The sequence below is a fragment of the Mus musculus genome, chromosome 1 (genome assembly GCF_000001635.26).
Source record: "Mus musculus strain C57BL/6J chromosome 1, GRCm38.p6 C57BL/6J".
Taxonomy (NCBI): Eukaryota; Metazoa; Chordata; class Mammalia; order Rodentia; family Muridae; genus Mus; species Mus musculus.
The window spans coordinates 97,311,690-97,323,912 of NC_000067.6; positions in this window are offsets into that span (position 1 = coordinate 97,311,690).

Here is a 12,223-nt window from a genome sequence, read left to right on the forward strand (position 1 = left end):
GCAGAAGGATTGCAGGAGTCAGAGGAGTCAAAGATAACAAAAAATTCTCAGAGAATCAACAAACCTGGTGCCATTGGTGCTCAGAGATTGAAGCAACATCAACCATGGCTCAATGAATGTCTTGCATTTTACTTCCAGCCACCAAAACTCTCAAGGCAGCAGATTTATACTAACTGAAATTTTGTTCTTATGACTCAAAGAAAATAATGCACAGTGTATGTGCATGCATTCTTTAGACTGATTTCAAGAATTTTATGAACCTTACAAATGGAGAGACCTCAATTTCTAAGAGGCTTTTAGTTTTACTTATTCTGGAATGTACCTTCTACAATACTGCCCTAGCTTTAGGTGTGAGCTTTAGAACAAAAGTTCACATATTCCCTATATTTAACTTTTATTAATTTCTTCAATTTCTTCTATTCTATTTTTCTTTCTGTATTTTTTTTTTACATTTAGTTTTCATCTCAGTGTTGTTGTTTAGTGAATAAGAAAGATTCTAAATGGCATGAATCTGGTTAACTATTAATAGCAGTATTAGACAAGAAAATTCACAGAGGTCAAGAGGTTGAAATTTCTTATTAGAATTCTTGCACTGTGAAAGTCATCTCTACAGAGCACTTCAGAATACTCACAGGAAGCCTGGACTCTGTAAAGTTGCCACTAAAAAACTGCTTCAACATTTACAAAAAGTGACCCTTCATGGACACTTGTTTCTAAAAACCAGAGAACCAGCTCTTTTACTATTCGATGAATAGAGTTTATAAAGGGGAAAATTAACTGCATATGAAACATTTTGTTAGGACCGTGAGTTGGTAGAAATTTAGCCATTTCTCCAGTAGTCAAGGTATACAGAAACTAAAAAAGGTTTCAGTATGTGGTACCTGGAATAATTTGTCTCCGTTTATGTAAAAATTATTTTTCAGTGTTTATAAGTAGAAATTTATGCCATTTGCTGAAAATGACATTAATATTAAATCAGTCAGTCAATATGAAATGAGGAACTTGAGGGTGAGAAAATCATCATGAGACATAGACTCTGCTATTAATCTACTTTTAAACATTACATGTTATTTTCCTTTTCTTTTTTTCTTTTTTTATTAGATATTTTCTTCATTTACATTACAAATGCTATCAGCTTTCCTAGTTTCCTCTCCAAAAGTCCCCTATACCTTCCCCTTCTGCTCCCCAATATACCTACTCCCCCTTCCTGGTCTCAGCATTCCCCTGTACTGGGGCATATGGTCTTCACAAGACCAAGGGCCTCTCCTCCCATTGATAGCTAACTAGGTTGCTACATATTCAACTAGAGACCAAAGCTCTGGAGTGGGGGTACTCGTTAGTTCATATTGTTGTTCCTCCTATAGGGTGGCAGACCCCTTTAGCTCCTTGGGTACTTTCTCTATCTCCTTCAATAGGGGCCCTGTGTTGCATCCAATAGATGTCTGTGAGCATCCACTTCTATATTTGCCAGGCACTGGCATAGCCTCACAAGAGATAGCTATATGAGGGTCCTGTCAGCAAAATCTTGTTGGCATATGCAATAGTGTCTGGGTTTGGTGGTTGTATATGGATCCCCAGGTGGGGCAGTCTCTGGATGGTCCCTCCTTCCATCTCAGCTCTGAACTTTATCTCTGTAACTCCTTCCATGGGTATTTTGTTCCTCATTCTAAGAAGGAGCAAAGTATCAACACTTTGGTCGTCCTTCTTCTTGAGCTTCATGTGTTTTGCAAATTGTATCTTGGGTATTCTAAGATTCTGGGCTAATACCCACTTATCAGTGAGTGCATATCATGTGCGTTCTTTTGTGATTGGTATATCTCATTCAGGATGATACCCTCCAGATGCATCCATTTGCATAAGAATTTCATTAATTCATTGTTTTTAATTGCTAAGTAGTACTGCATTGTGTAATTGTATCACATTGTCTGTATCCATTGCTCTGTTGAGGGACATCGGTTTCTTTCCAGTTTCTGGCTATTATAAATAAGGCTGCTATGAACATAGTAGAGCATTTCTCAACTGAGGAATACTGAATGGCTGAGACGCACCTGAAAAAATGTTCAACATCCTTAATCATCAGGGAAATGCAAATCAAAACAATCCTGAGATTCAACCTCACACCTGTCAGAATGGCTAAGATAAAAAACTCAGGTGACAGCAGATGCTGGTGAAGATATGGAGAAAGGAACACTCCTCCATTGTTGGGCTTGTAAGCTGGTACAACCACTCTGGAAATCAGTCTGGCGGTTCCTCAGAAAATGGGATATAGTATTACTGGAAGATCCAGCAATTCCTCTCCTGGGCATATATCCAGAAGATGTTCCAACTTGTAATAAGGACACGTGCTACACTATGTTCATAGCAGCCTTATTTATAATAGCCAGAAGCTGGAAAGAACCCAGATGTCCCTCAACAGAGGAATGGATACAGACAATGTGGCACATTTACACAATGGAGTACTGCTCAGCAATTAAAACCAATGAAATCATGAAATTCTTATGCAAATGGATGATGCATCTGGAGGATATCATCCTGAGTAAGGTAACCCAGTCACAAAAGAACACACATGATATGCACTCACTGATAAGTGGGTATTAGCCCAGAAACTTAGAATACCCAAGATACAATCTGTAAAACATGAAAATCAAGAAGGAAGACCAAAGTGTTGATACTTTGCTCCTTGTTAGAATGAGGAACAAAATACCTATGGAAGGAGTTACAGAGACAAAGTTCAGAGCTGGAAGGAAGGACCATCCAGAGACTGCCCCACCTGGGGATTCTTCCTGTATACAACCACCAAACTCAGCCACTATTGCATAAACCGTCAAGATTTGCTAACAGGACCCTGATATAGCTATCTCTTGTGAGGCTATGCCAGTGCCTGACAAATACAGAAGTGGATGCTCACAGGCATCTATTGGATGCAACACAGGGCCCCTATTGAAGGAGATAGAGAAAGTACCCAAGGAGCTAAAGGGGTCTGCAACCCTATAGGAGGAACAACAATATGAACTAACCATTACCCCCACCCTAGAGCTTTTGCCTCTAGTTGCAATTGTATCAAGAGGATGGCCTATTCAGCCATCATTGGGAGGAGAGGCCCTTGGTCTTGTGAAGATTATATGCCCCAGTACAGGGGAATGCCAGGGCCAGAAAGTGGGCGTAGGTGGGTTGGTGAGCAGGGCAGGGGTAGGGTATAGGGGACTTTTGGAGAGGGAACTAGGAAAGCTGGTAGCATTTGTAATGTAAATGAAGAACATTTGCTGTACCCACTATGTACGTCTCTTTTTAAATATTTTTTTTAGATATTTTCTTTATTTACATGTCAAATGTTATCCCATTTCTTAGTTTCCCCTCTGAAAATCCCCTATCCCCTCCCCTCTCAGCTCTGCTCCTCAACCCACTCACTCCCATATTCAGCCCTGGCATTCCCCTATATTGGGCATAGAATCTTCACAGGACTTAGGGCCTCTCCTCCCATTGATGACCAACTAGGCCATACTCTGCTACATATACAGCTAGAACCACAAGTTCCACCATGTGTTTTCTTTGATTGATGGTTTAGTTCCAAGGAGTTCTGGGGGTACTGGTTAGTTCATATTGATGTTCCTTCTATGGGACTTCAGACCCTGTCAGCTCTTTGGGTACTTTTTCTAGCTCATTCATTGGGGAACTGTGGTATCTATACCTGAATTAAGTCCTAATTTAATATAGAATTCAATAGCCGTATTCAATAAATAACATATGACACAGTTCAAAAAAGGCCCCTTCAAAAAAAAGACTTTTTTATATTACTAATTATTTTATGGGAGCAAGTTAGAAGTTTGTGCAAGAATACAGAGTAATAATGTAAAATACTAATAAATGTAATTATAATATTTTCATTCTTGTATAGATATCATTACACTTTCTCACTAGACATTATCTTACTCACTTTACCTTTTCTTCTCATACAGACCTGTCTGTCCCTTCATTGCCTACATTCCCCTGCCCTGATAGCCTGTTTTCTGCAAGTGTTATGACTATTCTTTACAACTGAGTGACATACCCTGGGTAACAAATTTAGAAGTTTATATTGCCACCAGCACTAAGTAAAGGTTTTTCTTTCCCCATGTTCTCATAAACATTAATTCTCTTGTGGACAGCTGTTCTGACCACATTGAGATGGAAGTTCCATCCAGGTTAAATTTGCATTTCCATAATGAAAAAAGATACCAAATATTCTTCAAATATTCATCCTCTATTTGTACTTATTTTAAAAACCGATTTTAGGAGACAGAGCACATACAGTGCCTTCTTCTAATGCATATTCTCCATCAGGGGAAGAAATTCCCCTTTGTCATGAACATTTTGTTGCCTAAAATAATAAAGTAATAAACAGACAAAGATGTATTGTCTCCAAAAAAAAAATCACCTGATTATTTAGCCAGATGTTCATGGCACACACCTCAAATCACTGCAATTGGAAGGAAGAGACACATTATTAATCTCTGATTTCAAGAACAGCATGATCTATAGAGTAAGCTCCAAAACAGCCAGGGCTACACAGTAAATCCTTTTCAAAAAAAAAAAAAAAAAGAGTTCCAACATAGTCTCTGTAAGTGATGAGATTTCCTTTACAGATCTGTTTCAGCTGTTTCCCAAATGTTTGTGTATATTATACTTTCATCCTTCATTTCTGTTTATTTCATTAAGATCTGATCCATTCTAGAATACTTGTACAAAGCTCAAGTCTAAGTGGACCAAAGAACTCCACATAAAACCAGAGACACTGAAACTTATAGAGGAGAAAGTGGGGAAGACCCTCAAAGATATGGGCAAGGGGAAAAAAATCCTGAACAGAACAGCAATGGCTTGTGTTATAAGATCAAGAATCGACAAATTGGACCTCATAAAATTGCAAAGCTTCTGTAAGGCAAAGGACACTGTCAATAAGAGAAAAAGGCAACCAACAGATTGGGAAAAGATATTTACCAAACCTAAATCCAATAGGGGGCTAATATCCAATATATATAAAGAACTCAAGAAGTGGGACTCCAGAAAAACAAATAACCCTATTTTAAAAAATGGGTACAGAGCTAAACAAAGAACTCTCAACTGAGAAATACCGAATGGCTGAGAAGCACCTAAAGAAATGTTCAAGCCGGGAGTAGTGGCACATGCCTTTAATCCCAGGACTCTGGAGGCAGAGGCAGGCAGATTTCTGAGTTCGAGGCCAGTCTGGTCTACAGAGTGAGTTCCAGGACAGCTGATAGAACCTCCTGGGGAAACCCCCACTCAACTCCCGTTTCACGTGCACCCAAAAAATCACGAAGGACCATCTTGATGTAATTACATGAGGTCATTTAATGACGAAGCTCCGGACCGACATGCATCCCACACAGAAGATAACAGGTGTCTGCCATGAGGCTGGAAAGCTAGGGGTTTTTATGGGGTAAGGGGCTTAGGGGTGTGGAATTCAGCATAGCGACACACTATTGGCTTATTCAAACATCAGCAGAAAAATTACATGTACTTGCAGGGTGTCAGAGTTCTATGAGTTGTTGACTCAGTTTAGATAGCCCTGTTATGTCCTCACATTCCTCTTTATCTTTAAGGTTAAGCTGTTCCCAGGAATGTTTTAACTATAGGGCATACCCGGGTTTGTTTTTCTTTTTTTCTCAGCCCCAGGCAGCCTCTAGGCTCACAAACAACCAGCAATTTCTGAGTACTTTATATGACTTACAGGTCTTGAAATTTCATCTTTCTTTCACAGCCAGGACTATACAGAGAAACCCTGTCCCAAAAAATAAAACAAAACAACAACAACAAAATGTTCAACATCCTTAATCATCAGGGAAATGCAAATCAAAACAACCCTGAGATTCCACCTCATACCAGTCAGAATGGTAAGATAAAAAACTCAGGTGACAGCAGATGCTGGTGAAGATGTGGAGAAAGAACACTCCTCCATTGCTGGTGGGATTGCAAGCTGGTACAACCACACTGGAAGTCAGTTTGGTGTTTCCTCAGAAAATCTGACATATTTCTACTGGAAGATACAGCTATATCACTCCTGGGCATATACCCAGAAGATTCTCCAACATGTAATAAGGACACATGCTCCACTATGTTTATAGCAGCCTTATTTATAATAGCCAGAAGCTGGAAAGAACACAGATGTCCCTCAACAGAGAAATGGATACAGAAAATGTGGTACGTTTACACAATGGAGTACTACTCAGCTATTAAAAACAACGAATTAATGAAATTCTTAGACAAATGGATCTGGAGGACATAATCTTGAGTCACAAAAGAACACACATGATATACACTCACTGATATTAGTGTTATAAGTGGATATTAGCCCAGAAGCTCAGAATACCCAAGATACAATTTGTAAAACACATGAAACTCAAGAAGAAGGAAGACCAAAGTGTGGATACTTCGATCTTTCTTAGGAGGAGGAACAAAATACCAATGGAAGGCATTACAGAGACCAAGTGTGAAGCAGAGACTGAAGGAATTGCCATCCAGAAACTGTCCCACCTGGGGATCCATCCAATAAACAACCACCAAACCCAGACACTATTGCAGATGCCAACAAGAGCCTGCTGACAGGAGCCTGATACAGCTGTCTCCTGAGAGGGTCTGCCAGTGCCTGACTAATACAGAAGTGGATTTTCACAGTCATCCATTGGATGGAACAATGGGTCCTTAATCAAGGAGCTAGAGAAAGCACCCAAGGAGCTGAAGGGGTTTGCATCCCCATAGGAGGAACTACAATATGAACTAACCAGTAACCCCAGAGCTCCCTGGGACTAAACTACCTATTAAAGAAAACAGACGGAGGGACTCAAGGCTCTTGCTGCTTATGTAGCATAGGATGGCCTAATTAGTCATCAATAGGAGGAGAGGTCCTTGGTCCTGTGAAGGTTCAATACCCCAATATGGGAATGCCTGGGCCAGGTAGCAGGAGTGGGTGTGTTGGGGAGGAGGATAGATTTTCGAAGGTGAAACTAGGAAAGGGGATAACATTTAAATGTAAATAAAGAAAATATCTAATAAAAAAAGAAAATATAAACTACATAACTTCCTACCCCCTCCAAAATAAGAAAAGAACTGAACCTGAACGTTCAGACTTTTCCATGATCACTTTTCCTCTTTCCCTGCTTGCTCTTGCCTTCATCACTAACAAGTCCTTTCCTTCATTGGTATTAGAGCCTACTTCGTAATTTCAATATATATTGAAGATCAGCTGAGGCATCTAGACTCATGGAATGAGCAACTACTGACCATGATTTCATGGACAGTCATTGTTGGACTAGCTGCACCAGAGCTTGTAAGTCATTTTAACAAAATTATAAATACAATTTTTAAATTATATATATATATATATATATATATATATATATATATACATTTCCAGAGAGAGAGAGAGAGAGATTCATTTAATAAATTCTGTTACAATACAAAATCTGAAAAAAAATGGCTAAATAGATTTTAGTATAATTTCATATTTAAAAACACCTATGTACTTTGAATAAAAAGAGATAATTAAAAATATAATGATCAACACAAATGTGAATGAATAAAAATGTATATCATACATATAATATTTTAATGTGACTCTGCTTGATTTGATTAAAAACAACAAAAATCACTGATAATATTCTTTGTCACAGAAAAATACCAGAGGGAAAACATATTCATTTTGAAATTAGTTTATCTGTGCATTGAGAATGGGAGCAGAGCATAAAAATTACTGTGACTAATTATATTTATTTTTATACTCACCAGGTACTGTAGATGGAAAACAGAGCAGCGGTAAAGTTGTACAAAATGCAAATACAGCAACATAAAATAAAAGATCTCCACCAACCACGCTGCAGTATTCAAAACCCCTGAACTCGTCCACTTGTGCAGAAAAGATAGAAAATTTCAGTTAGGAGTTTTTAATAAAATTCATAATCTGTTGGTAGAATTTTCTGTTTATTTACTTGTAGTTTGTCACTATGAATCTGCTTTGCTGATTCTGCTAAAAGCTGATTCACTATGAATCTGCTTTGCTGAGAGCCGGGTGTCAGCATTCACTGTCACTGTTTTGTTTTTTCCTCCTATCAGAGCCTCACTTCTGCACTTCCCTCTTCACTCACATGACTTAGGCAGCAGACTGTCCTGCTTCTTCCTATTTAACCCCCCACCCCCACCCCGGCTTTAATCTATGCCTCTAGAAAATCAATACTTGTTTCTTTTCCTGGCTCCTTTTATCTTACACCTGGACCTCTGTAAGCAAGGAACCTTGATCTTTAGGTTACACTTTTCTTGTTTATGGTCCCAATCTTCATTTCCAATATCTGATTGTCATATGTTCATATGCAGCATCCTTAGCCATTTCTTTCTTGTTATTGGGTTTATTGCTGTTTATTTATTGTGGTGCTTTGGAATGAGCCCAGGGCCTTCAGCTTGCTAACCAGGAGCTCGATAATTAAGAACCCCCTACCTTTCTTTTTAAAAGACTTCGATGTACCTCTAAGCTGAACAGCCTCACCTTAATTCCCCCCAAACCCTTGAGAATACATAGATTGCCACTGTCACTGGCTCCCTGTTTGTAATATCCACAAGTTTTGCGTTTCCTAGTACTGTCAATCTGCTTATATGTTTTAATAACATATTACATGTGACACATACTATGTGCAATTGTACACCTAGAAGAACTGAGGCTTCAACTAAATGCAAATCCTTTAGATATTAAATCTAAGCAAAAAAATTTGAACAGGGTACCAGCTATATTTTTAAATCAAAGTATTTTCCTCATTGTACAAATAAGCAGTTTGAAAACTAAACACGTATGATTCCACTATATAACACTCAGCAAACTGTTTGAAAGCCCCATATACTAGTTTTCTGATACATATCGAATAAAACATATAACAAACCTTCTTTGAACAACATTTAAAAAGACAAGAGAAAACATCAGAGCATACTGTTTTCTTTCATGGAAATAATGAAATGCTTCTCAATTTGACCCATAAGATTAGTTGAAATCTAAGTGGTTTCATCATTATCAGAATACTGGATTTACCAGAAAGAACATGTGTTTATTTTAAATAATTATTGTATTCTTAAAGCCTTGTTACATTTATTTATTTGATGTATATGAGTGCTTTGCCTATATGCATGTAGTGCACCATATTCAGAGATCAGAAGAGACTGTCATACACACCCTCCACTTGTGTTTACAGATGGTTCTGAGCCCTTATGTAAGTGCTGGGAACCCAACCGAAGTCCTCTGAAAGAACAAGTGCTCATTACTGCTCACCTCTCTCTTCAGCTTCAAAGCATGTCTGTGTTTGTATGTGGTGGGGGTATGCTTAAAGACAAGTGTTAAACCATCCACAAAAATTCAAATACTAAAAAAATGAGGTTTTAATACCCAAATAAAGAAAATGTATCATGGGACGTAAAAAAAGAAAAGAAAAGAAAAACGATAACTATGAGAGTATTTAAATATAAAATTCTGTGTTGCCAATAATATTTAGTAAGTGCATAAATATATCAAAGACCAAAATAAGTCACACAATCATCTCAATGTTTTTAAAAAGTGTTAGATCAACAGTGTCAACTAAGCAGGACCACTCAGGGCTGCAGAGACTAAGCCACTAATCAAGGAGAATACATGAGCTTTTCCCTGGCTCAAGCAAATAAGGAGCAGAGCACTGCCTTTCTGGCCTCAGTGAGAAAGGATGTCCCTAATCCTAAACAGACTTGACACCCCAGGAAAGGGAGATGCTGGGGAGGTGTGAAGTGGAGGTGTGTGGCTCTCACCCTCCCACAGGCAAAGGAATGGGTGTAGGGAGGTAGGAACTCTGGGAGGAGGAACCAAGAAGGGGGCAATGTTTGGAATAGAAATAAATAATTTAATAAAAAGGTATTATGGAAAAATTCAACCACTCTTCTAGTTAAACCTCAAAGAAAGTATCAGAAGAGCCATGTACCCTCACGTATAATAGAGGTCGTAAGCCATGGCTGCAGGAAGGCCTGATCTAAACAAGGGCAACCTGAAAGCCTTTCCTCTGCAGATAAGAATGGAAAATGAGTGTCAACTCTGCAGTCTTACTCAAGAGAGCTCTTCTGTATTAACCCAAGTAGATGGATGAGGAAAAGAAATAGAAAAATTATACATAGAAAGAAGGGAGACTAATTTACTTAAGATGATAAGATACTACACTTAATACCCTCTGAAGACACATGGAGATGTCTTGAGAGATTATCATTATAAATGCCTTTGGCAGGGTAGTAGGATAGAAAATTGGCACATAAAGATGAATGACTTTCCTAGAACCAACAATGACTATACTAAGAAAAATATCAGAAAACATTAATACGTGAAACAAAACAAGAAAGAAACAAGGGGAAAACTTATGAAAGTAAAAGTGTACTTGTTTCACCATCCACAATTGGTCAAGAACACACAACACTAGGAATACTGCCAAGAACTAAAGAAGAAATTAAGGAAAATAATTAAAGATGGAATGTCTTCCATGTTCATGAGTTAGGAGAATTAATATTGTAAAAACGGACTTTTTAAAATTCTTTAATCATTTTTTACAGTACCGAATTTATCCCCTCCTGGTCCACCCTCTGACTGTTCCACATCCCACATGTCTTCCAACACAACCTGTCCACAAGGATGTCCCCATCCAATGCTCCACCACTACCAAACTTCCCCACTCTCTGGGGCCCCAATATTTCAAGGGCTAGGTGCATCTTCTCTGACTGAGTCCAGACCTAGCAGTACTCTGCTGCATATATATTGGGGGCCTCATATCAGCAGGTGTATGCTGCCTGGTTGGTGGCTCAGTGTCTGAGAGATCCCGGGTGTTGGTTGGGTATAAATATCTGCATCTAACTCTTTCAGCTGCTTGATGGGTCTTTCAGAGAGCAGTCATGATAGACCCCTGTTTGTAAGCACACCATAGCATCAGTAATAGTGTCAGGCCCTGGGACATCCTCCTGTGCTGGATCTCAATTTGGGCCTGTCTCTGGACCTTTTTCTCCTCAGGCTTTTCTCTATTCTTGTTCCTACAGTTCTCTCAGACAGGAACAATTCTGGGTAAGAGGTTTTGACCATGGGAATGCAAACCCATCCCCACACTTGATACCCTTTCTTTTTACTGGAGGTAGGTTCTACAAGTACCCTCTCCCCACTGAAGGCATTTCATCTAAGGTCCTTCCCTTTGAGTCTTGAGAGTCTATCACCTCCCAGGTCTCTGGTACATTCAAGAAGGTCCCTGCTGCACCTCCTACCTTCCAAGGTTGCCTGTTTCCATTCTTCCTGCTGGCCTTCAGGATTCCATCCTGTTTACCCCCCAACACCAATACCTGACCATATTCCCCTATTCTGTTCCATGTTGCCTTTCCCATCCAGGTCCCTCCCTCCCTCCCTCCCTGCCCTGCTATGATTGCTTTCTTCACCCTCCCAAGTGGGATTGAGGCATCCTCACATGGGCCTTTTGTTTTGTTAGTATTGTGTTCTATGGACTGTATTCTGGGAATTCTGTGCTTTTTTGCCCAATATCCCCTTATAAATGAGTACCTATCATGCATGTCCTTTTGGGTCTGAGTTACCTCACTCAGGATGATATTTTCTAGTTCCATCCATTTGTCTGAAATTCTCAGGTTGTCCTCATTCTTAATAGCGAGTAGTATTCCATTGTGTAAATGAATCACATTTTCTGTAGCCATTCTTCTGTGGTAGGACATCTGAGTTGTTTTCAGTTTTTGACTGTTATGAACATAGTGGAACAGGTACCTCAGTGGCATGGTGAGGCATCTTTTCGGTATATGTCCAGTAGTATAGCTAGGTCTTGAGGTAGACCTATTACCAAATTTCTGAGGAACCTCCAGATTGATTTCCAGAGTGGTTTTACCAGTTTGCAATCCCACCAGCAATGAAGGAGTGTTCTTCTTTCTCCATATCCTCACCATCTTGTGCTGTCACCTGAGGTTTTGATCTTAGCCATTCTGAATGATATAAGGTGGAATCTCTGGGTCATTTTGATTTGCATTTCCCTGATAACTAAGGACTTTGAACATTACTTTAAGTGCTTCTCAGCCATTTGAAATTGCCCTGTTGGAAATTCTCTGCTTAATCCAATACCCCATTTTTTTTTGAATGGGTTGTTTGGTTTTTTGGTGGTTAGCTTCTTGTGTTTTTATATATTTTGGATATTAGCCCTCT